A 24,451-nucleotide genomic window follows, 5' to 3' on the forward strand; every position below is an offset into this window, starting at 1 on the left:
AGAAATATTGGAGGAAAAAATCAAGTCAGGCTAATAAATATGTTGGAAAATAATAAAAGTTCCAATTAAAAAAGGTTGAAACACATTACTTCTGAAAGATACGTCCTATAGTATTGCAAATGTGTAGTTTATGACACAATATAATCACAGGAATTATAGCCCTAGAATGAAAAGATTGGTTTTGACCATATTTGGAATGGTGGTGAATATTAATGAGCTCTGCTCTGATGCTCCACAGCTGGTGTCAGTGCCTGATGCTTACACTCACGCACATGCATACAAACTCATGCACTCTGAAATAAAAACACATGCAAAATAATCATAGTTCAGTTGTCAAATTTTTTTCAAACCAAGTAAATTACTTGTTAAACAACAATCTATTCGACTAAAGCGTTAGAGAAGTTTATTTTAGCTAGAAGGATTTAGTATTTAAATTAAATTAAATTCAATTTTCTTCGAGTTAGTCCTTTTATTCATCTGGGGTTGCCACAGCGGAATGAACCGCCAATTTATCCAGCATATGTTTTACGCAGAATGCCCTTCCAGCTGCAACCCAGTACTGGGAAACATACACTCTCACATTCACACTCAAACACTACAGCCAGTTTAATTTATTCAATTTACCTATAGCGCATGTCTTGGACTGTGGGGGAAACTGGAGCACCTGGAGGAAACCCAGGTGCAAATCTAGCACATAAAATATAGAGGGATAAATGTTAACTATACTTGACAAAAGTGGCTGACATAGATGTTTAACATATATGTAAATAGTATAAAATCCCAGGGAAAAACCCGCCAGTCTGAACAACACTGACTCTGACGAAGCACACAGAATCATTAATGTGCACACCCCAGGCTGTATTTGGCTGGTCACAATGTTTCCTATTGAGATTACAGCAATGATCATTAATCCTGTATTTTTAAGTTTATCTAAGATTGAATTATATGAATGTGGGACACTTATTTTAAATAATATTATTGAATTATTGAGTTTTATAAAGTGTACAGGTTCTCTTTCACTCCAGAAAAAAAAAAAAAAAAAAAAAAGTGGAGACTAGGTGATATAACATAAAATATAAACATGGATTAAACATTTAAGAGGGTCACGCACCAGAAGCGCAGCTCGAGAAGCGCCACGCAGCGCCATACATTTCAGAATTCTAAAAATAGGTTTCTATCAGGGTACACAGTCGGCAGCGCCCAGCCACGGCTCAGGACACTGCACATATTTCTGCCACGCCACAGAGTGCTATCTGATTAGTTTCATTTAAAATATCATGCGAATGTGCGCGTCTGGTGTGCGATACTTTCAACTGTCATGTGCGCGCCGTGCCGCTGCGCTGAGCGGTGCATCCGGTGTGTGACGCCCTTCATACTCAGCAGTCTACATGTGTTAACTGTCTTATTACAAGCATGCATGTCAAATTACACAATATACACATTAAAATAACCTCAGACAGTCGGCAGACCAAATGTCTCTATGGTGGATGTAAAATAAATTTATAACCCATCTTTCCCAAATTCTGATGAGCTGATACTTCATAAACGCTATAATGTCACTCATTTTCAAAATAAGAGTCCCACATACATATAATACAAGCTTAGATAAACTCAAAAATAAAGGATAAATGATCATTGCAGTAATCTTATTAGAAAACAAAAAGAAATTGTGACCAGTCAAATACAGTGTTGTGTTCTGATTGGCCCATTTTCACTGGGATTTTACTCGCATGATTTACACAAGAATGAGAATACAATGGTGTTTGAGGCTTATGTTATGCCATGTCTATGTACTGAACTATTATTTTGCGATGCCTAAGTATATCCAGATTTTCATTCTTTGCCACTTTTGAAGGAGACCTATTATGTTCTCTAGACTTATTAGACTTGTCCCTAGAGTGTGTGTATGTAAAGATTCTGCTCAAAATACCCAAAAATTTAACCCATATCATTATCGGCCGATAAATCATTATTGGTCCGATGTCAAAATTAGGCCGATATCTTTAAACCGATAGATTACGTAATTGTACAGTACTGCCTGCCTCACGCATGCGTGGGTGGAACTTGTTCAGACTTGTCCAGTGCACGGTAATGGAGCTTTCCTCAAATTATTTATTCCTTCAAAGTCCATCCTTTCTTTGTGTGGTATTGCTGGGCCTTAATAATTCATCAAGTAACCATATTCCTTATCAGTTTAGATATGTTTGATAGAGTGTCATTGTGTATTTTGATTTAAATCACCACAGGAAATATATTACCTGGGTAAACATCACAGCAGCAATGCACACGTGCTAAACAACTCCCTGGGTTGTTTGTAATCCAATATGATTATTGTTTTTATCAATGCGTTGCTTGCCATGTGTTGTTGATGTAAGATTGTATTCAGCTTGATCGGCATATTTATAATGATTAAAACGAGTGCTCGTGATGGCTATTACCACACACACACACACACACACACACACACACACACACACACACAAACATAGTGAGCCGACAGAGCCTTCACAGCAGCACAGGGGAGAGGTGAATCTAGCATAGGTGTTCACATACTGTCTTTATAGTATGCACTGTGTTTTTCATAAAGTCATCTATGCTCAATGCTCAGGTGTTGTATCAAAATCTGACTTTCGAGGACAAATCTGACTTCACGTCACACAGCGCCTTCAGTTAGTTTCAAACTCACAGCGGTTTATCATAAACCTTTTATCAATCATTTTTCACGCAGTTGACAGCAAGAACGAACACAGAAGCGTTGCCTGATCGACAAGCAGCACCCACATGTGTTCAAAAGAATCTACAACTCCAAATAGTATAAATTTATGCTGCATTTTCTAAAGTAATACATACTATCTATATTTAGCTTTTCGCTTGTACAGTGGCTCTGAACTGTCAAAACCCCTCCAAAATGCCTTTTCGGACATTAGATATTTGTACATATGTATATTACTGTAACACATTTCATTCAAGAACATTTGAGCTGCTTTCAGTTCTTAGTCCTTTCGTTTTTATTTTACTTAATCCTCTACCGCACAGTGTTTCCATATGGCAACATGATATTTATGTTCATTTCCCTGCCACTGTTTCTTTAAGACTAACATATTTTTTTTTTTGTTGGAAAGAGAAGACCTTAGTGCAGCCAATGATGTGCTTTGGTTAAGTCACATGACCTGAAGGGTTTTTCTGTAGCGCGATTTCTGACAGACTGGAGTTTATTGTGAGTAGTTGCTGAACGCAAATGTAAACATGAATAAAAACAAAGGAACAACTCATGTCAGATCCACAGAGAAATCTGAAACATCACCTCCAGTAAGTTATGATGACATATTCACAACTCAAATGTATTTTTATCAATTTAGTTTGTTGTAAATCGATCAAATGTATGTGTTGCCAAATGGCAATAGCGGAACATGCAATATTGCAATGGGTTAGCTAGCTAGCAAGGTCAGCTGTGATCGTTTAAGTTGTAACAATAACAATGCTAGTAATATAATGTTGATTAGTTGTATGTTAATGGTAATTGAATTATGGATAAAATCTAGTTTTAATGGCAATACTACTTTTGAATAGAGACGAGTACAGGGAACAGTGTATTAGCGAGCACCACCATGTTCTATGGTAAGTGAAGCAAGACGAAAAGGAGAGAACTGGCTCTTCCTGCAGATGAAAGTGAGGATGAGATGGGTTTTAGTGACCATGAGAATGATGCAGATTGGACATTTGATAGAGACAGTTCAGGTAAGTTAGCTCAGAGGGAGATAAGACAGGCGTAGTAAAGTGTATAGTGTATTATATATACATAGTTAGCTAGTAGCTACATTATTCTGATGTATATGTATATGGATATATTAGACTTATTATTTATTTGTTATAATATTTACTAGAGGAAATATTAATATTTACTGTATGTTGTATTCATGATAACACAATATTATGTTTGTTTTCAATAATATCCAGCAAAAAAGAATGGAATAAATGAAAGCTGTTGGAATATCAGTTGTTGGAAAGTATGGATAAGGTGTTATTTATAAGTTCTGTGTTAAAGCTGATAATACTGCAACACCAATTAAACCATTTCAAACAATAAAATTATTAATTACAAGGAAAGTTTTAAATTGGAAACTTCTAAGTTAAATACCTTAAAAATAAAATTTTCCCATTTTTTTTTTTTACAGCACTTCAAGTTAAGCCATTTTAGAAAAAGAAAAACAGCCACATTTTTTAAAATAGATTTATCATAATGCATGCGGTTGCGGGTTAAAATATGTTTATTAAACTTATTTGTTAATTAAGTGCAATTTTAATTTATTAAATTAACCTATCATTTTTATACAACAGTCAAGTTGCATGTTAATTTTGCTATGCGAAGGAAAGTAAATAATTAATTTTTGGCATGCTGTAAAATCATGAATATAGGTCTATATAATCACCCTGCAGTTTTGAATTTATAGCTTTTTTTTGCTTTGTGGCTATTCACTTCATAAGATCAGTTCAAACTTTTATGAAGTTTTTAAAATAAAATCAGTTGTTCACTGTATAAAAATATAACATTTTGAAATAATTATAATTATCGGCTATAGAATCAATATCGGCTAAATAATCCATATCGGTGCATCCCTACTTTAAGTTCAAATGAGATTTTTCAAAAGAGAGCAAAGATACAAATGCCTATAAGTCAGCATAGCAGCAGATTTCAAAACAAGACTAACGTCCTATGCTAATAAGGGAGAGATCATCACTAATGGGCGGGGCTTTCTCACTCTGATGACACGTACAACAATAGAATGTCAATCAAAGTGTTTTTGCAGACCTTTTTTATCAAGTGCGATTATTAAAAGAAAAATGAATACTTTTTTTACCATTAGAAGCTGGTTATATTCACAGACTGATGCCACACAACTGTGTTTAAACCCCTTTTAAAAGTGATTTTTGCATAATAGGTCCCCTTAAAGGTTCATTTACACGTTATATTTATAATGCCTTGAAATACTGTCTATGTCCTATGCAGTTTCTTGTAATCTTTGGATGATTTACCTTGCAAACATCAACTTTTTTTCTGCCCAGATGCGTCTTGTTTCAGTCTGTCTGTCCATCTGCATATGACTCCAGCAGGAAGAGATGACGGAAATTAGATTTTCCTGGGATGTCTGATTCCCATGGTGCTTGTGAGCGCCTGACTCTTTGGGTCATGATCGCCTAGAGAATAGGAAGAGAGGCAGATGATTGTGTTAGTAATTAGTCATTAGAATAATGCAGATAATGCAGGGTTTGATGAGTGAGTTCAGGGACAGGCTGACCTGATGGTGACATGCGGAAATGAACTCTTATATAATGTCAATTTGTCTAAATTCAATGAGGATTCACAGCAAAGCAGGCAAGAAATGTTAGGTATAAAATCTCTATTCTAAGATAATAATGTGTCATGAATATGCATGAGTTGACTCATGCACCGGTCCGAACACAGCTGACAAGAATGCTCATGATGCATTTTAATGTGATACTATATTTTGTAACTTTACTCTAAATTACAACACTTGTAGATAATATTACAACAGTGACCAGTAAGATTAATCACAATTATTATCTGCATCTATTTATTTATTAAAAATATAAATAAAACAAATAAACAAATAATTAAAATATAAATACAAAAATAAATACACAGACAAACTAAAACACAAATAAAAATATGCATAATCAGACTAAGAAACAAACAAATAAATAAAAAAACTAAAATGAAAAAAAAAAAAAAAAAAAAAAAATATATATATATATATATATATATATATATATATATATATATATATATATATATATATAAATAATCAGACAAGCAATAAAACAAATGAAACATTAACAAATAAAAATAAATATAATCTGACAAGCAAATAAAAACAGTAAATAAAAATAATCAGACAAATAAAAAAATGTAAAATAAATAAATAATCAGATAAAGAAACAAATAAGTAATTAAAAATAAATAAATAATCAGACAAACAAATAAAAAATTAATCAGACAAACAAATAAATAAAAGTAAAGAAAAAATATAAATACATAATCAGACAAACAAATAAAAAAATTCATAAATAAATAATCAGACAAACAAATAAAAAAACAGACAAACAAATGAAAAAATACAATACATAAATAAATAATCAGACAAACTAATAAAAATAAATAAATAATCAGACAAACAAATGTATTTTTTAAAAATAAATAAATAATCAGACAAACTAATAAAAATAAATAAATAATCAGACAAACAAATGTATTTTTTTAAAATAAATAAATAATCAGACAAACTAATAAAAAAAATCTAATAAATAAATAAATAACCAGACAAAGAAACAAATATAAAATAAAAAAATAAATATTTAGACAAAGAAAAAAATGTAATATATAAATTAAATAAATAAATATATAATCAGCCAAGCAATGAAACAAATAAAAAATGTATAATTAAATAAAAGAAATAAATAAATAGACAAACACAGAAACAAACAAATAAATCAGTCAAAAAAGGAAACAAATAACAAATAATTTAAAAAAAATAATCAGACAAACAAAGAAACAAATAAAAGAAAATGAATCAAATAGAAAATAAATAAATAAATAAATAAATAAATAAATAAATAAATAAATAAATTAAAAAATAGATAAATAAATACATTTGCTAAAAAGTCCATCCACTCTTTCCAAATAAAAAAAAATTCTAAATGCAATGCAAAGACATCTTGTTGACTTAATCATCTCTATCGTTTGGTTTCTGTGTAGATTTGTGTTGTCGGTTACTGCGTTGTTAATCAGTAGGAGGAGCTAAACAGACAGTAATGTAGAAATGGGTGTTGATCTTCTGTGGAGGCGGGGTTTAGTCACACAATTATGTAATAAAGTGGCACATTGAATATCCTGTTGTTTTGGTCTAATTGTACAGATTGACTTCATTCTTTACAGACTGACACCATTAAAGTCTTTTCAACACAAATGAAATGAATAAATAAGAAATATTGTGTGCACTTGTATTCTGTAACTGTGAGTGGCTTTTGCTCTACATGTGGCTTGCAGTGAGAATACAAACATATTGGCAGAAAAGCTTTTATCACTTAAGGAAATCCCATGGTCATTGCAATTCAGTCAAGGTGTCTGCATGACTTCTTCCTGACCCAAAACACACACACAGACACGCACACGACATGCTGAACACAGACACACGCTGCCAATGTAATTAATTTTACACAATAAGAGATTATTATCTCAATGTCACATCATTTGGCTTTGAATATGTTGCCTGGCAGCCTCACACACATCCATTACTGCTCTCTGCTGTTCAAATCAGCCACATTTAGAAACGGTGGAGCTTGTTTTCTTGCCAACATTTTGTCAAGCGTTTCTTCAGCAGACCTCAAATTACTTATTAAAAATTGTATCAATATAAAGTTTATTAGATTGTTCTATCCTCCTCCTCATCATCATCATCATCATCATCATCATCATCAAAAAACATCATGATTCCTTTATGCAGGTGTTTTGCATTCTTTCATGGAATGATATGCAATAAATGTATCTTTACAGTAAACTGAATCCATTATTAATATAAAATAAGGCTAAAATAGGATATTAAACATTTGATTATGTTATCGATTTTATGTTTAATTTACTGTTAAACTTTTTTGAAACCACTAACAGAGTTGACAGCAACAGAGTTTTCGTTACTTTCTATTATTTTGTGCTTTAGCTCAAGATGCTACCCTTAAACTAGATACCACATGGTATGTCTAAAGCCGGATTTAATGCATATCCATAATATAAATGTTTTTCTAAAGTGAATGAGAACTTTGTTGAAATATCACAGTAACAGAGTTGACAAATGATTAATCTACTGGTTTATATTAAACATTTTAATAATCAATAAAGGAAGATTAAATTACATCCCTCAATGTCTTGCAGCGTTTCCCGTCAGAGGAAGTGACATCACCTGAAGCAAGTCATATACTATTTCCATCAGTTTCTATCAGTAAAATAACAAATCGAAATGTTTGATTCAGGAGGTAAAAATAGTCAAAAATGTGTATAGTGGGAGTCTTTCAGTTACATATCTTTAGCAACAATACTTTCATATGATTTTAATATCATTAAAACAACACTCTGATTAAGAGTCACCATGTAAACAGCGATTTTTGATTACCTTAATCCGACTGAAGTCATAACTGAACTAAACAGAAATGGAATTAAGACATGTGGAGTATGCATATAGTGGCATTATTGAAGTAAACACTGCAATCAAACTATTACAGACACACACACATGAAAAATTAAAGATGAAACACCCAAAATTACATGAGACTCCTGAATTCACGCAGGAAACGTGAATAGCCTGGTGATGCAACATTCAAAAAGCACTTCACGTATATTCAGATTAAGGCAAATAGCTATTACAGATGTCCATGTAAACGCAGTTAGTTGTCTTCAAAGTAAGTGAAAGATCCAGAAGGGATTTGATTCAGAACACATTTTAGAAGAACACTTAACCTCTACATGTGCCTGATAGTTAGCTGTGGAGCTAACATTAATCCCCTGGTGAACGCATAAAAATCGTAATCATAATTTACTCGAGTGCACCCCTCAATGTCTCGTGCCCCCCTTAATAGGTGCTGGCGCCCCCTTACAGTTTGAAAACCCCTGCTATATAGTACACTAAAATCAGTATACGAGCCGAGTAGTATGTCTGAATTCATAGAATTCGAAAATCAGTATGCGAGAAGTACCCGGATGACCTACTACTTCCGGCGAGAATCTAAAGTGCGCATACCATGCACGCGGTGCTATCCCATGATGCACCGCAAGAGAATTCATGAATGGGAGTGAAGCGACGCAACTGACGCAGGTAGGTCACGTGACCATGACAAAATGGCGGATGTACCAGGCGAGTTCCATTCATGTTTCTCACGTTTATACTGTATAGAATGAGTAGTACGTTTAAATTCAAATGCAGTACCTACTGAGTAGTAGGCAGTTTCAGACGTAGCCTGTTTCCTAAAGTTTTTGTTTTTAAAAAAAAAATTATAGCAACCTGAATTCAGGTTGCTGTAGTAGTAGTCATAGTAGTAGTAGTAGTAGTTTGGGTTTTGGAAGTAGAGGTTGAAGTAGTATCTGTAGTAGTAGATGTCGTTGGTATAGTGGTATCAGAAGTAGTGGATGTGTAGTAGTAGTAGTAAAAGTAGTCGTTGTCTGTGTAGTAGTATCAGAAGCAGTGGACGTTGTTGATGTAGATGTTGTATTTATTTTCATTATTATTATTTTATTATTGTAGTGGTTGTTGTTAATGATTATTACTGTTGTCCTTTCTTGCTTGTTTACTGTCATTATTACTATCATTATATCACTAGCATTGTTGTCACTCCTTATATAAGTTACTTGCTTCATTTAGTGACTGTTATTGTTCCTTTTGTATGTACTCTGACCCGTTTACCAAGTTACCTTTACATGCGCACACACACACGCACGCACGCACGCACGCACGCACGCACGCACGCACACACACACGCACACACACACGCACACACACACACACACACGCCGTACAATTGTACAATTGTACAATGTAAAATGTATACGCTTAAAGGTCCTGTGAAGTGCTTTCAAATATGCATTTTTTTATTCAATGTTTGACCTAATCTCAACTGAAAAATGAAGAGAAAGTGGGACATTGAAGCTAAGCAGGGCTGCGCCTACTCAGTGACTGGATTGGAGACCATATGGGAAAGCTAGGTTGCTGCCGGAAGTGGTGTTAGTGAGACCAGCAGGGGGTGCTTAACCTGCGGTCTGTGTGGGTCCTAATGCCCCAGTATAGTGAAAGGGATTCTGTACTGCTCAGTTAGTGCCGTCTTTCGGATTCGACGTTAAACCAAGGTCCTGACTCTCTGTGGTCATTAAAAAAAAATCCCAGGATGTCCTTCAAAAAAAAAAGAGTAGGGGTTTAACCCCAGCATCCTGGCCAAATTTGTCCACTGGCCTCCTAACCACCCCCATATCATAATTGACTTCATCAGTCTGTCTCCTCTTCACCAATCGGCTGGTGTGTGGTGTGCGGTTTGGCACAATAAGGTTGCCAACGCTTCATCCAGGTGGATGCTGCACACTGGTGGTGAATGAGGTGATTACCCCCATTGTGTAAAATGCTTTGAGTGCCCAGAAAAGCACTATATAAATGTAAGGAATTATTATTATTATTATTATTATTATTATTATTATTATTACATAGAGTAGCTCCTCCCCTTTAAAAAAAAAAGCAGCCAATAGCCTTTGTTTTTTCACAGCTCTGCCAGTGAGAGTGGTTGAGTTTAAGCGCATCAAATGAAAAGCAAATAAAAGAAGGGGGCGGGGCATGTCAGAAACGAGAGATTTGATTGGTCAGAAGATTTGACGAGAAACTGAAGTACAATGTGACATTAAAAAACCATTGATCCAATTAGGCAGAAGTGACAAACTGCAAACTTTACATGTTTGTATCGGTTTTATATCTTCTAAATGCAAGTTTTGTCTCACAGCAGCTTATAGCTGTCCTTGAAGACTAACATACTGATACTAACTTCCAAAAAAATTTTTTTTTTACTTTCACTGGACCTTTAAAATTAGTGTTTAGGTACAACAGACCAATGCACACACAGAAAAAAATCAAAACTCAGTGTGATGTACTGAAATACACACATGCAATGTAATCATACTTCAGTTGTCAAAAGCATTTGAATAAACTTAATGAATTTCACATTATTCACAATAATTAACACACCTGTTAAATGGACCATATGTCTCTTTTTATGGGAGGTTGAATAAATGTAAAACCCATCTTTCCCAAATGTTGCATTCTAATGAGCTGATACTCTATGAGAGCTCTATAATGTCAGTCTCATTTCAACTTAATGCAAGTCACATCAAAATAAGAGTCCCACATACATAGAATGCGCTCACACACATTCACACACGCCACACTTTTTGATGTGTTTTCAAAAAGATTCAATCTGAGAACTCCACAACCGGTGACTCGTCCAGAGGACAGTGAGAGCTTAAACTGAAATGACAATAGTGCAGAGATTCAGCTCGACTTACTGGAAAGCATTTATGACACATTCCTGAAGGTATGACACAATGATCATCTTTAAATACCAAAAAGGCAAAGAGACAGAGCTGCACTCTTCATCCATTAGTGATGAAACTCCTGACGTAAAGAGTCAGCGGGATGTAGAAACAATGCTTGATTTTTGAGATCAGGCCATGACAATGCATTAAGAGCATTTGTGTAAAGAGTTTAAAGAGTTTCCCCAGATAATATTTAGCTAATATTTCAGTTAAATATAGGTAATGCCCAATCATTTAAATCTAGAAGTCAACACAGCACTTAAAGGGACTGTTTTAATTGTAAAATTCTGTCAAAATTTACTCAACCTTCACTTCACTCAATGCCTTAAAGAGTTCCCCCAGTTAATATATTAGTTAATATTTCATTAAATATAGGTAATACACAATCTTTTAAATCTAAAAGCCAACACAGCCCTTAAAGGGACTGTTTTGATTCTGTCAAAATTTACTCAACCTTCACTTAACTCAATGTCTTAAAGTGTTTCCCCAGTTAAGTTAAATATAGGTAATACCCAATCATTTAAATCAAAAAGTCAACACACCCTTAAAGGAACTGTTTTGACTGTCAAAATTTACTCAACCTTTACCCCCTTCAGTCACATATTATGCAAAACTGATGTAATAAAAAAATTATACTCATCAGAATATCAAGTGCTATGTTGGGATAGATGTAATTTTTCATATAATAGTATTTCAAAGTGTTTCATATTTTTTTCGATCAAGTTATTGAACTAAACTAAACTATTTGCAGATAACATGCCAAGTGAACATTCTTGTTTATCTGAAAAACAATGCTGAAGTTAGATATTCTGATTTAAAAATGTGAGTTATATGGCAGAACGCTGTCTTTGTTTTGGTTCAGCACCCTGGGTTGCCTTGTTAGAAAACAGCATATTTCATTCATTCAATCAGAAAGGCTCTCAAAGCATGCGTCCGTGACCAAAATGTGACCTCTGGTGGACAGTACCAGACTCCGAAATGATATGCAGATTCAGAGTTCCACATGAGGTTATTAATTAGAAAATAATATAAATATTACAAACATAAAGATTAGGTGAGCAGGTTACATTGTAACCCAGTGTCCTAAGAACATGCTACTTGACAAGATTTGCAGTGATAAGCAATTTTGCTGTTTGCACCAGAAGCAGCATGACAGAAATATAAATACAACCATTCAGAAGCACAAAACATGCACTCACTCAAGAAATGGTAAGATTTATAATCTAAATAATACATATTAAAGCTCTTTAACATTATTAAATGTAGATGCTAAATCTTATTTCACATTATTTCACAGTTCTAAAGTTTAATTTCAAGGTCTGAGGTGAACTATCTGCTGCTGCTTTCAGTAGTATGGCAATAAATGTCATGTAAAATGGCATTTAAAATCATATTGTTAATTTAACACTGAACAAAGCACATGAGCTGTACCCGAGGTGATCATTATCATTTTTCTGTTGTTCATCTGTAAGAAATAGAAGCCATATCTACTATATTAATTCAATTAGTTGAATTAAAACTCCTTTTAATATGAAAATATTGCTTTTATCGGGTGCTGTTGCTTTTAAATAGAACATTATTTAAATCAGCCTTGAGGCTCGACTGTCAGACTCGCTTCTTATGGTCCTCAATCTGGCAACCTGCACTTGCATTTGTTTTGATCCAGGAATACAATACCTAGTTCAACCACAGGGTGTCAAACTTGCATACTGCACCTTTAATAATATTAAATGTTTAATATGTATTAATTAGAGTATAAACCTTAACATTCCGTGATTGAGTGCACTATTCTGTGCTTCTGAATGGCTGTATTTAAATTTCTGTCATGTTTCGTCTGGTGCAAACACTCAAAATGCTTATCACTGCAAATCTTCTCATGTAGCGTGTTGTTAGGACACAGGGTTACAATTTATCCTGCTCATCTAATGTTTACACTTGTAATGGTTTATATTATTTGCTAATTAATAACCACCTTACGTGGAACTCTGAATCTACATCCCATTTTAGAGTCTGCTACTGTCCACCAGAGGTCGCATTTTGATCACGAGTACATGCTTTAAGAGCCTTTCTGAATTAATGAGTAAATGAATTAATTAATTACACTGCTTTGCATCAAAGCAACCCAGGGTTCTGTAATATAACTGGCTAAAGTAGCATTGGGCGGGTTAAAAGAACAAAAACAAAGACAGCGTTCCGGCACGTAACTCACATTTTCAAAGCAGAATATCTGACTTCAGCATTGTTTTTCAGATAAATAAGAAGCATAGTTCTTTAATATCTGCAAACAGATTATGGTATTTATATGCTTTAGAAGAGTAAAAAAACTTACATACAGCACCTTTAATAATCAAAAAACCATGATTTATAAACGCTTGCTGCGTCCCAATTCGCATACTTATACTACACCCTAAAAATATGTACTTTTAGGCATACTTCGGAACCTTTGGCATACTCTTTTCAACATACTACGATTTGGGACATACTAATTCTACTTTCAAATACTACTTAGGATGGATAGTATGCGAATTGGGACGCAGCAGCTGTTCATTATTAGTTCATGTTAGTAAATACATTAACTTACATTAACTAATGAAACCTTATTGTAAAGTGTGACCAATGAAGGAAAAAGGAAAGAATTTTGATCTTATTCGCTTAGAAAAAACGGTGGAAACTGTGGAAAAAACCCAAAACCAATACACGACTTTCCTAAATACATTTCATATCTGCCATCAAGAGCATATTAGAAGCCCAAAAAGAAATGAAATGCTCCTCATTCTGAGATCAAAGTATGCTAAATTAATTTGCAGACATTTTCAAGATAAATTACATCAGCGAAAGTTCAAATGCATCAAACGGCGCCGAGTCCAAAGCCAAAACCGCATGACATCATTTTACTTCCTCAAACACATCAAAGAGCAAAAACTATGCATGAGACGTTTCCCTTTTTTATTGCATTTCTACAAATGTGAAGGTCCATCTGAGAGCTTCTCGTTGCTTAAACGTAATAACCTGCCCAGCTGAATAAGCAGCGTGCCTTAAAAAAAAAAAAATAATAAAAAATGGCATGATGAGAAGTGATGCCCAAAACAAGAGAGCTTATATAATGTGAATACTCTCAGTGGTGTGCTGTAGGTGAGCGTGTTTTTGTTCTTTGAGACTGAAGCGGCAGGGGTCGAGCGGCATCCATGCAGCTTTCGGCTGCCAACAGCTCTCAAACCTCCCCTTAGCTTATTAATAAAGACACTTGGCAAGCGGCATCGGATCCAGAGCATCTGCCCGTTCTGAACGCCGAGACCCGACGTCAGAATATATCACTCTTATATGCTAAATGACCTTGGGCTGCCCACATACGTCCAGCCGTATCTAATGCACGCCCTCCGAGGCATCTTAGAGAGCGAAAAACAAACTGCAAATCAATTCTGAATTTCGCCACAAGGTTTCCTGGTGGCCATTATAAACCCAATGTCACCTTCAGAGGGAGGGTTGCTGTAATGTCGATAGCCTATTTGGGGAGGCTTGACTCACCTGCTTGCATTGCAGGTAATGGGTTTCCTGATGAGCACAAACACAGGCCTCTAATTCCCAAAATGAAAGTTTATTTTACGTATATTTGTATGTATATTTTTGGGCATTTTGTTGACTGAAATGTTTCAATAGTTTCGATCTTGTTTAAAATGCAACATCAAGCTGTGTCTAGACAAAATAAACCCATCCATTGTTCATCTTTATCGTTTCATTTCAGCGTAGACCTGCACTTATTTACATTCTGCATTGATGATTGGTAGGAGGAGCTAAACAGACAGTGATTTAGGAGTGGGTGTTGATCTTCTGTGGAGGCGGGGTTTAGTCACACAATCACATAATAAAGAGGCAACTTGTCATTATGGCAGATTGGCTTCAAAAGCCTTTGGTCACACTATGTTAACGATGGCTCAGTGGTTAGCACTGTCACCTCACAGCAAAAAGGTCGCTGGTTCGAGTCTTAGCTGGGTCAGTTGGCATTTCTGTATAGAGTTTGCATGTTCTCCCCATGTTCGTGTGGGTTTCCTCTGGGTACTCCGGTTTCCCCCACAGTCCAAAGACATGTGGTATAGGTGAATTGAATAAAATAAATTGGCCGTAGTGTATGTGTGTGAATGAGTGTGCATGGGTGTTTCCCAGTACCGGGTTGCAGCTGGAAGGGCATCCACTGTGTAAAATTTATGGTGGATAAGTCGGTGGTTCATCTCGCTGTGGCGACCCTTGACGAATAAAGGGACTAAGCCGAAAGAAAATGAATGAATGAATTCATGCTATTAACGAACCATTTACTTAGACTTTTAGCTCAATAAACTACTTATTAGCTGCTTGTTAATAGCTAGTACGAAAGGTAGTTGTTGGTTTTAGGTCCAATCCTATTGGTTAGGATTAGGCATGTAAAATAAGATCATACTTTATTAGTGCTAATAAACAGTCCATATCTTAATACTGGGCAGGTAATACATCTGTAGTAAATGCTGTGAATTGTTACTTAAACTAAAGTGTTACCAAGACTTTTTATACATAAAGAGTAAAGCTTGTCATTTTGATGCGTTTTCTGTTCTCTTGTTTTTGTAATTGTTATTCGTAATTCTGCATCTTGTAACTACAGCATCTTATTAAAGCATGTTTGTTCTGTGTTTTTGTATTTGAGTTTTTGAATCCATTCAGACAACCTCCGGGTCTGGCGAGAGCACTTTTAGCTTAGCTTAGCATTAATCATTAAATTAGATTAGACCATAGGCATCCAATTAAAAAAAAAATCCTATTGAAAGCTTGACATTTCTGTACTTCATGTTCTAAGAATAATGATCAAACCTATATATTTTTTTTAATTTTGGAGAGAGATGCTAATGGTCTATTCTGTTTCAATGACTTATGCTAAGATAAGCTAAAATGCTCCTGCCAGACAGAGATTTTGTCTGAATGGATTCAAAAATGGCAAAACTCAACTTTTAAACTCTACAGGGGAGTTGTAAAATGAGACTATTTCCAAAAAAAGTCGAGTGCTCCTTTAAAGGTTCAAGAATTTAGTACTTTTTTGAGATTTTAACAGATTTGTGTGTGTTGAGCATCAATAAAGACAATGTTAGCACCTTTAATTGTGGATAAAACTGGATAATTTTGAGCTTTTGTCAGCTAATTTCATCTTCCAGGTTTAAAATCATTATTGGAGTGGGATCAAAATCGATGATCTAGCATTCATTTGCTAGTTATGTGATGAAGCATCTCCCTTATCATTCATAGACTGAGTTTTCTTATCCTATGAGAAGAGCCTGCTTCTTAATTGTTCATGACAGCATTTTTTTCCGATGACTGACCTGACAAGCTGTGAGACCGCAGCCGTGCACTTTAGCTGTTCTTGTAGGATCATATGTGTTTTTTCTGTGATCCACAGGGTTTGTTGCATGTTTTTTCTCGCGATGCTGTCAGGGCCGATACAACAAAGTTGTTTGTGCTCAGCAAGCATTTTTGACAGGAGAGCTGTACGAGAATTGGAGAATTGCAGACTTTTTATCAGTCGAGTTCGTTACCATTCAAACACATCGCCTATCCGAGTTGCTGTGTTCGCATATGCTTTAAATCCTCCAGATTATCGGCAGAGCTAATGGTTGGAATAGACAGGGAAAGAGACCTGCTGCACTGCTATCCACCGTGTCTGCATTCAGACCTGGGGATTGAGGAGGAGAGAAGTCCACCTTATATATAGTTTATATAAACATGATTATCTTTATAATGATATAACAAATTGGGGTTATATGTATATATTATATGAAGATTCGAATAACCTATAGTATATGTAACATGGCATTAATTCTTTTATTGTTTATTTCTTTGCATTTTAACTTTGTAAACTATAAAATCATAGGTTTCCTTACGTTTTGTGTTAGAATTCTTTAAGTCTGATTTTGTGAGCTAATTCACAGTTATTCGCCCCTCCCTCATTTTCCCCTGCTCTGCTAGCCACGCCCACTCCTCCCTTTGCTCGCAGTGCTCCCAGCCAATCATGGAGCATATAAAAAAAAAAATCTGTGGTAGACTTGAACTGAAAGATGGGGGTTTCATGGCCCTTTATTGTGTACGGTCCTGTCTAGTAGTTATGAGTTATGTTGTTAAACTTCTTTTTTTTTAATCTTATCATCGGTCTGGTACATAGGTATAAATTAGAAGTTTTTCATATTTTGCTATTCATGTTTTTATTTTTCCATGTTTTATCTTACTTCCAATAACTTTTAACCTTGAAAAGTTAAAAACAGTGACTTTTATGAACACTTTTAAAAGTTTAAAGTGATGTATTGTCTGGGTTTGTGTTGTATATTATGCTACAAAAAGATTCTAATACACTACCAGTACATTTTCTGTCATTTCACAGACTTATTTCTCCATTATTATTTCTTATACACAATATTATTTCTAACTAAAATGTCAACAAATGTCACTTTAGATTTGAATTTTCAATGTCAAAAGTCGACGGAGCAGAGATCCACGTCCCATAATGCAATTCACAAATAAATAAAGAGAAAAAACTAAAATATGGAAACTGTAATCAGCAGATTTTTTTACAGTGTGGTGTTTTCAAATGTGCTTTATAAATCAATAAACTTGACTAAAACAGAAATGAAATCAAGCTTAGATACTACTACACACCATACAGACTAGAATGGGAATAGCTGGAAATAATCTGTGTTGGAAATGCAATAAAAAAGAGGGTATCTATTTGCACAAGATCTGGGAATGTTGTTTAGTTTACCCATTCTGGTGTAAAATTTGAAGTATAATGGAGAAGTGGCTGGCTGTGAGTTATGCAACCCAGGCTCATTCTGAAAACGTAGTCCCGCGGACGTTTCTGGAGACTGCGAATTATGTAGCCGGAAGTACGTATGGCTGCATTTCATTTTTTAAGCGAACGCTGCGGGGCGGTATGACGCCGTTCCTTTTAGCGCTTACCACCTGACCGCTTACCTTCGTGTGGAGGTCTTTCCTGCCGCAACCAGTTTGTCCGGTTAGCTCATCCTGTACATCGGCGAACTTGAGATGCAGAGAGGAGTTGACCACGACGACGACCGGGTTCGAGTCTGAGGAAGAGCTGTTCCAGAAATCAGGTAAGACTAAAACAGAATCCAAGAAATAACAAGTTCATAACAGGGTGAGAATGTGGTAAAATCCGAAAACGTGGTAAAAAATATCCGACGAGGGCTTTTCTTTTTCTGGATGGCTTTTGCAAATTGTTGGTTAGGTTTAGGGAAGTAAGCGGGCGGGCGGGTGGGTCAATTGGTAAAATTAGCTGGGTTCAGGGAAGGAGGAGGGTGGGTCGGCCGGCCGATTGGCTGATCGCCCAGTCAATCATTCAGCCAGTCGGACAGACAGACGTTTGTTCGACAGCGGCCTCTGGTGGGTTTACACGAGAACAGCGCAGTTGTGAACGGCACTCGCGAGAGACATTTGAGAAGCGAAAAAGCGCACACAGCGGCCTCTCGCGAATTCGCAAAAACCAAAAACTGAAAAAATACGTACCTCCCGGGACGTATTTCGCGGTCTCCAGAAACGTCCATGGGACTATGTTTTCAGAATAAGCCTTGGTTGGAGTTATCAGAGCCAGGCTATGCCTTCTGGGTGACAAACTTGTGATACCTAATATAGGTAAAAATTCCTTTATTCTTCTCAAGATTGGATGCATTACAGCTGCTAGGATGAAACTATGTATTTGGAAGTGTCCCAGAATGCCAGAAATGAAAGAGTGGATTAATGGGATGATTAAAATTGCATCATTTGAGTGTATGCTAGGGAGATTAAATAATGAGGGAGAAGTACATTGAAATTGGGATAATCTCTGGCGACATTTAAATTTAGGTTAAATTAGTATGTATTACAAAAGGTACCACAACCTTAATTTCCATATATGTTTACTACATGTTGTTTTTCTTAGTTGAATTTTCTGAATCGCTGAATATGAAACGTGTGTATGTGTAGTGTGATGTGTGTTCTTTGTTGTTGGCTGTTGAACAATAATAAAAAAAAAGCTGCAATAACTTTAGGTCTCAGTTATAACCAGAAGCACAAATACTGGCCCTATTAAGAAGCACAGTAATAGGCATCAGTTTGTGGTTATTGATCTCCAGCATCGACTCTCCGCCACTGCAGGATTTCAGGTCTCTGGCTTTTCTCTGCAGAGCTAAGGTGACAGCCACTAGATTCTCATTCCAGGAGGAACCTAAGCCTGTTTATCCGTTTGTTTGTTTTGGTGGAAATCTCTTGTCTGTTCATGAGGGTAAAGGGCGCTTCTTTTCTAAAACAGTCCCAGACCTCAGCTTTACAGCTCTATTGGCTGAGTTTCAGCGGGTGATTCAGAGAAAGCTTTGCTCGGGTTTCTGTGAGTGTAAGAATTTAAAGCTCTAGCAATATTGGAGGATTTGCAGGCTGGTTTTCTTGTAGGATCTTTCAGTAACGGGCCACACAGCTAGTATTGTGGATGTCTGAGTGACTCATTCCAATGAAAAAAAAATGTCACAAATGTGTTGCTTCTACACACATTGTAGTATATGAGAATAAGAGAAGGCGAATACATGCATACAGTTGAAGTCAGAATTATTAGCCCCCCTTTGAATTTTTTTTTCCTTTTTTAAATATTTCCCAAATGATGTTTAACAGATCAAGGAATTTTTTTACAGTATATCTGATAATATTTTTTCTTCTGGAGAAAGTCTCATTTGTTTGATTTCAGGTACAATAAAAGCAGTTGTAAATTTTTTTTAATCCATTTTAAGGTCAAAATTATTGGCCCCTTTAAGCTATTTTTTTCCCGATAGTCCAGAGAACAAACCATCGTTATACAATGACTTGCCTAATTACCCTAACCTGCCTAGTTATGAAAGATTTTTATTTTTAAACTGCAAAACAGCAATGACGGTAGTGTTGTGGGTGTTAAAGGAATCCCTAGATCACTCTGCCTATTCATGCCACAGTCCCACGTAAAAAAAAATGATTGACAGGTGGTAATTTGTGTGTAACTTTATTTATTTATGGTTTGGTTATGGGTAAAGGAAAGACCACATAGGTCTGGTAGTGAAAACAGTAGGCTACAATTAATTCATTCGTTACGAATTAATTGATATATAACAACAACTACCACCACCCCCGCCTACGAAAACGATGCTATCGTTCATCGCGATGTTTGACATTAGATATCGTAAGATGCCAAATTGGTCAACACCGCCCAACCCTACTGGTAACCAGCGTAATTCGATTAATGCTGGTGTAATTTGTTCTCGTTTCTTCAATTTCAAAAAACGAAGGTTGTTGCAAAAATTTGCCTGTTGCATTTTGTATCAGTTGCAGCTATTTTGCAATGACTTGCCTAATTAACCTAGTTAAGCCTTTAAATGTCACTTTAAGCTGAATACTAGTATCTTGAAAAATATCTAGTCAAATATTATGTCCTGTTATCATGACAAACATAAAAGAAAACAATAATAAATGAGTAATTAAGTAAATAAGTACATATCCTTAGGCGAAAAAGAGTAGAAAAAGAACAATCTAAATAAAAATATATCAAACAAACGTCATTATATACTGTAAATCTGTTAGTCAAGAAACCCAGCATAATATATAAAGTCTGACTGTTTGATCATGCTGTTCTTTTCCAAGTTACCTGAAGTTAATTTAAAATAACTCTCCAGTGGAGCTGAATTTAAAATAAACTTGACTTTTGACAGTGACGAGCGATTCATAACGCTGTATGTGAGGCAGACTTTTCACAGTTCACCGTGTTGTTATTGTGCATGCAGAGCGCATTGTGACTGCAACACCGTGGAGTTTCTACCCTCAGCAGCATTCGCAAATAAACACGGAGGCGATGGCGAGTGTTATGAAGCTAATTTAAAATCTGCCTTGAACAGCAGCGCTTCAATTACAGCAAGTGTGTGACTGACAAGGTGATCCTCGTCCCTCTTCTGAATGAGCAGAGACACTCATATGCAGAAAAACACACCGGGAGACACAGACAGTGCCGCTCCTTTCAATCAATAGTCCAGCTCTGATGTGGCCTTCGCAGGTATACTGAATTACTGATGTATATGTACTGTATAGTGCTTGGCATAAATGAGAACACCCCTCACAGATGTCTCTTTTTAAAATTAATATTTTCTAAAGGAGGCTGTACAATGATGTACAATTGAAGTCAGAATTAATAACTTATTCCTAATAACTGGTTTATTTTATCTTTGCCATGATGACAGTAAATAATATTTTACTAGATATTTTTAAGAAACTAGTATTCAGCTTACATTTAAAGGCTTAACTAGGTTAAGTTAGGGTAACTAGGCAAATCATTGTATAATGATGGTTTGTTCTGTAGACTCTAATATATATATATATATATATATATATATATATATATATAGAGAGAGAGATATATATATATATATATATATATATATATATAGCTTAAGGGGGCTATAAATTTTTATCTTAAAATTATTTAATAAACAGTTAAACAGCTTTTATTTCAGCCGAAATAAAACAAATAAGACTTTCTCCAGAAGAAAAAAATTTAATAGGACATTCTGTGAAAAATTTCTTGCTCTGTTAAACATAATTTGGGAAATATTTGAAAAAAATAAAATAAAATAACAATATTAATTTAAAAAAAAAAAATCCCAGGAGGGCTAAAAATTATGACTTTAACTGTATTTGTGCATATACATTAGTAGGGTAACCGATATTGACCGGACCGAATCAGCATATTGGTGCCTTATTTCGGTTCCGTTGATGACAGCCTTTCCACAGGTTAGTATAAGCTAATGTAATGTTAATTGCATAATGCTAATCTCACATTAATGCTAACAAAGCGATATTCAATATATATATATATATATATATATATATATATATATATATATATATATATATATATATATATATATATATATATATATATATATATATATATATATATATATATATATATATTTATATATATATTAATGCAATTCAATTTATAAAATATGAATTGATGTATACTTTAAACTTTAATTATAATGTTCAATTAAAATGACTAATTTATTATTATATATATATTTTTTGTCAAACAATTTTGTGGCTCTAAAGTATCGGTTCAGGCATTTTGGTACTGTTTTAAAAGTATTGCCGGTATTGAAAAACCCCAAATGATACCCAGCCCTATAGATTAGTCAGTACCAAAGCCAAAACTAATCTAACAAAACAAAACAAAAACTTAAGATCACAGTTCAAAATAGTACACCCAAATAAATATATCGGGGGAAATTCATTCATTCATTCATTTTCTTTCCGGCTTAGTCCCTTTATTAATCTGGGGTCGCCACAGCGGAATGAACCGCCAACTTATCCAGCACATGTTTTTACGCAGCGGATACCCTTCCAGCTGCAACCCATCTCTGGGTAATATTAGGGAAAATTATTAAATAAAATTAATGAACAGGAAAAATCAAGAGAAACATTGATTTTCTTTTGTTTTGCAAAAATTCATTTGATTTTAAATGTATTATTTTTGTATTATTGTTACCAAACTCTTATTTTAACAGATATAAGTTTAATAAAGCTGTTTTGATTAATGCACTAAAATATATTGTCTATATTCACTGATAGATGAATACAAATGAATGAACTCATCTATGCTGAGCACTGCATTTAATGCATATATAAGTATTAGTAAATACAAACATATGATTATGCTTGTTTGTGTATCGTTTACACTTGATATACTCTAGATTTCAAACATTTGGGGTTAGTAGGACTTTTCTATTCAGCAAGGTTGCGTTGAATTTACAAAATTTTAATTTATAATGTTACACTAGCGTTTTTTTATTATTATTATTATTATTACTAAAACAGTAATGATTTGATTCTGGTGTTGTTGGTGTTAAATTTCTATATTGTAAATGTCATAATTTACTGTCATCGCTTATCCTGGTGTTGCTTTAGCCATATGCCCTTTTTCTTTTTCATGCAAAAGAAGATGTTTAAAAAACGCCCAGTTCTCAATCATTCATACTGTACTGAAAGTAAATAGAAAACAGCAATAAGCTTGTGATGAAGACAAAATGGATCACAGAATGATCCCACGATCCCACTGTGGGTGATGAAAAACGGAACAAAATTTTTGAGAAAAAAAAATGATGTTGTATCAATGTTAAGCTGATCACAGCTCTATCTATCTATCTATCTATCTATCTATCTATCTATCTATCTATCTATCTATCTATCTATCTATCTCTCTATCTATCTCTCTATCTATCTGTCTATCTATCCATCCATCCATCCATCCATCCATCCATCCTAATAATCCTACCCAAGCAGCATAGCTGGACAATAAACTAGTTTCAAAGCTTCGAATGGTAATTTCCCTTGATTAAATTAGACTAGGAGATCATAGATATGTTTTCCCCTTAAGATTTTCCCCCTTTCTTAGCTGGTATAAAGAAATATTTACACTATTTATATGGAATAATTTAATATTTACAGAGTCTTTTTTTAACAAAGCTGCTGAAGCAACAATAATTCCAAATGTAATACAAATTCCATCCATCAAGAAGTGTTCCAGTGACTGACTGTGACTGAAGGGCGAAGAAAACAATCATCTCATTTCCTTAAAGAAAAAGTTAATCCAAACAATATATTATTTTAAATCATTTGCTAACCTCCTTATTGCTCTGAGCCTGTATTGTTTCCTTTACGCCATAAAACATAAAAACACATTTGGCAGAATTAACTTGTTTTCTTTTGTTGTTGTTTATAGTGGTGTTTTTGTTGTTTAAGAAATGTGAATTTATTTACAGACATTTTAAAAAGAGGAGTGTGGCGTTCTTAGCCTCTTAGCAATGTCTAAAATTTTCTTTTAAAGTTTCTTTTATGTTTATGTCCTGTTATTTCACTTTAAAAGCAATGAAACTAACCTATTCATCACCATAAAAGTGAAATGACTGAATCTGCACAAAGAAGTCTAAGAAAATGTTCATTTTAGAAGACAAATTCAGTGCACTTAGAGGCTTTCGCATCTGAAGTCTTCGAGTACACAAAAGCATACATACATCCTGTGCAATTTATTAAAGTCTCACTGTAAAACATATCCATAAATTATCATATTACATATTTTGTGATTCATGTTTTTATATATCTTTTAATTAATTTTCCCATTTATTTGTGCTTTTAAATTGCATTATGAGACCTTGATCTATCTTCCAACAACTTTTAACCTTGAAAAGTTCGGAAAAAGTGACTTTTACGACCATTTTTAATAGTTTAAAGTGATATATAGTC

The sequence above is a fragment of the Danio aesculapii genome, chromosome 13 (assembly GCF_903798145.1).
Source record: "Danio aesculapii chromosome 13, fDanAes4.1, whole genome shotgun sequence".
Classification (NCBI taxonomy): Eukaryota; Metazoa; Chordata; class Actinopteri; order Cypriniformes; family Danionidae; genus Danio; species Danio aesculapii.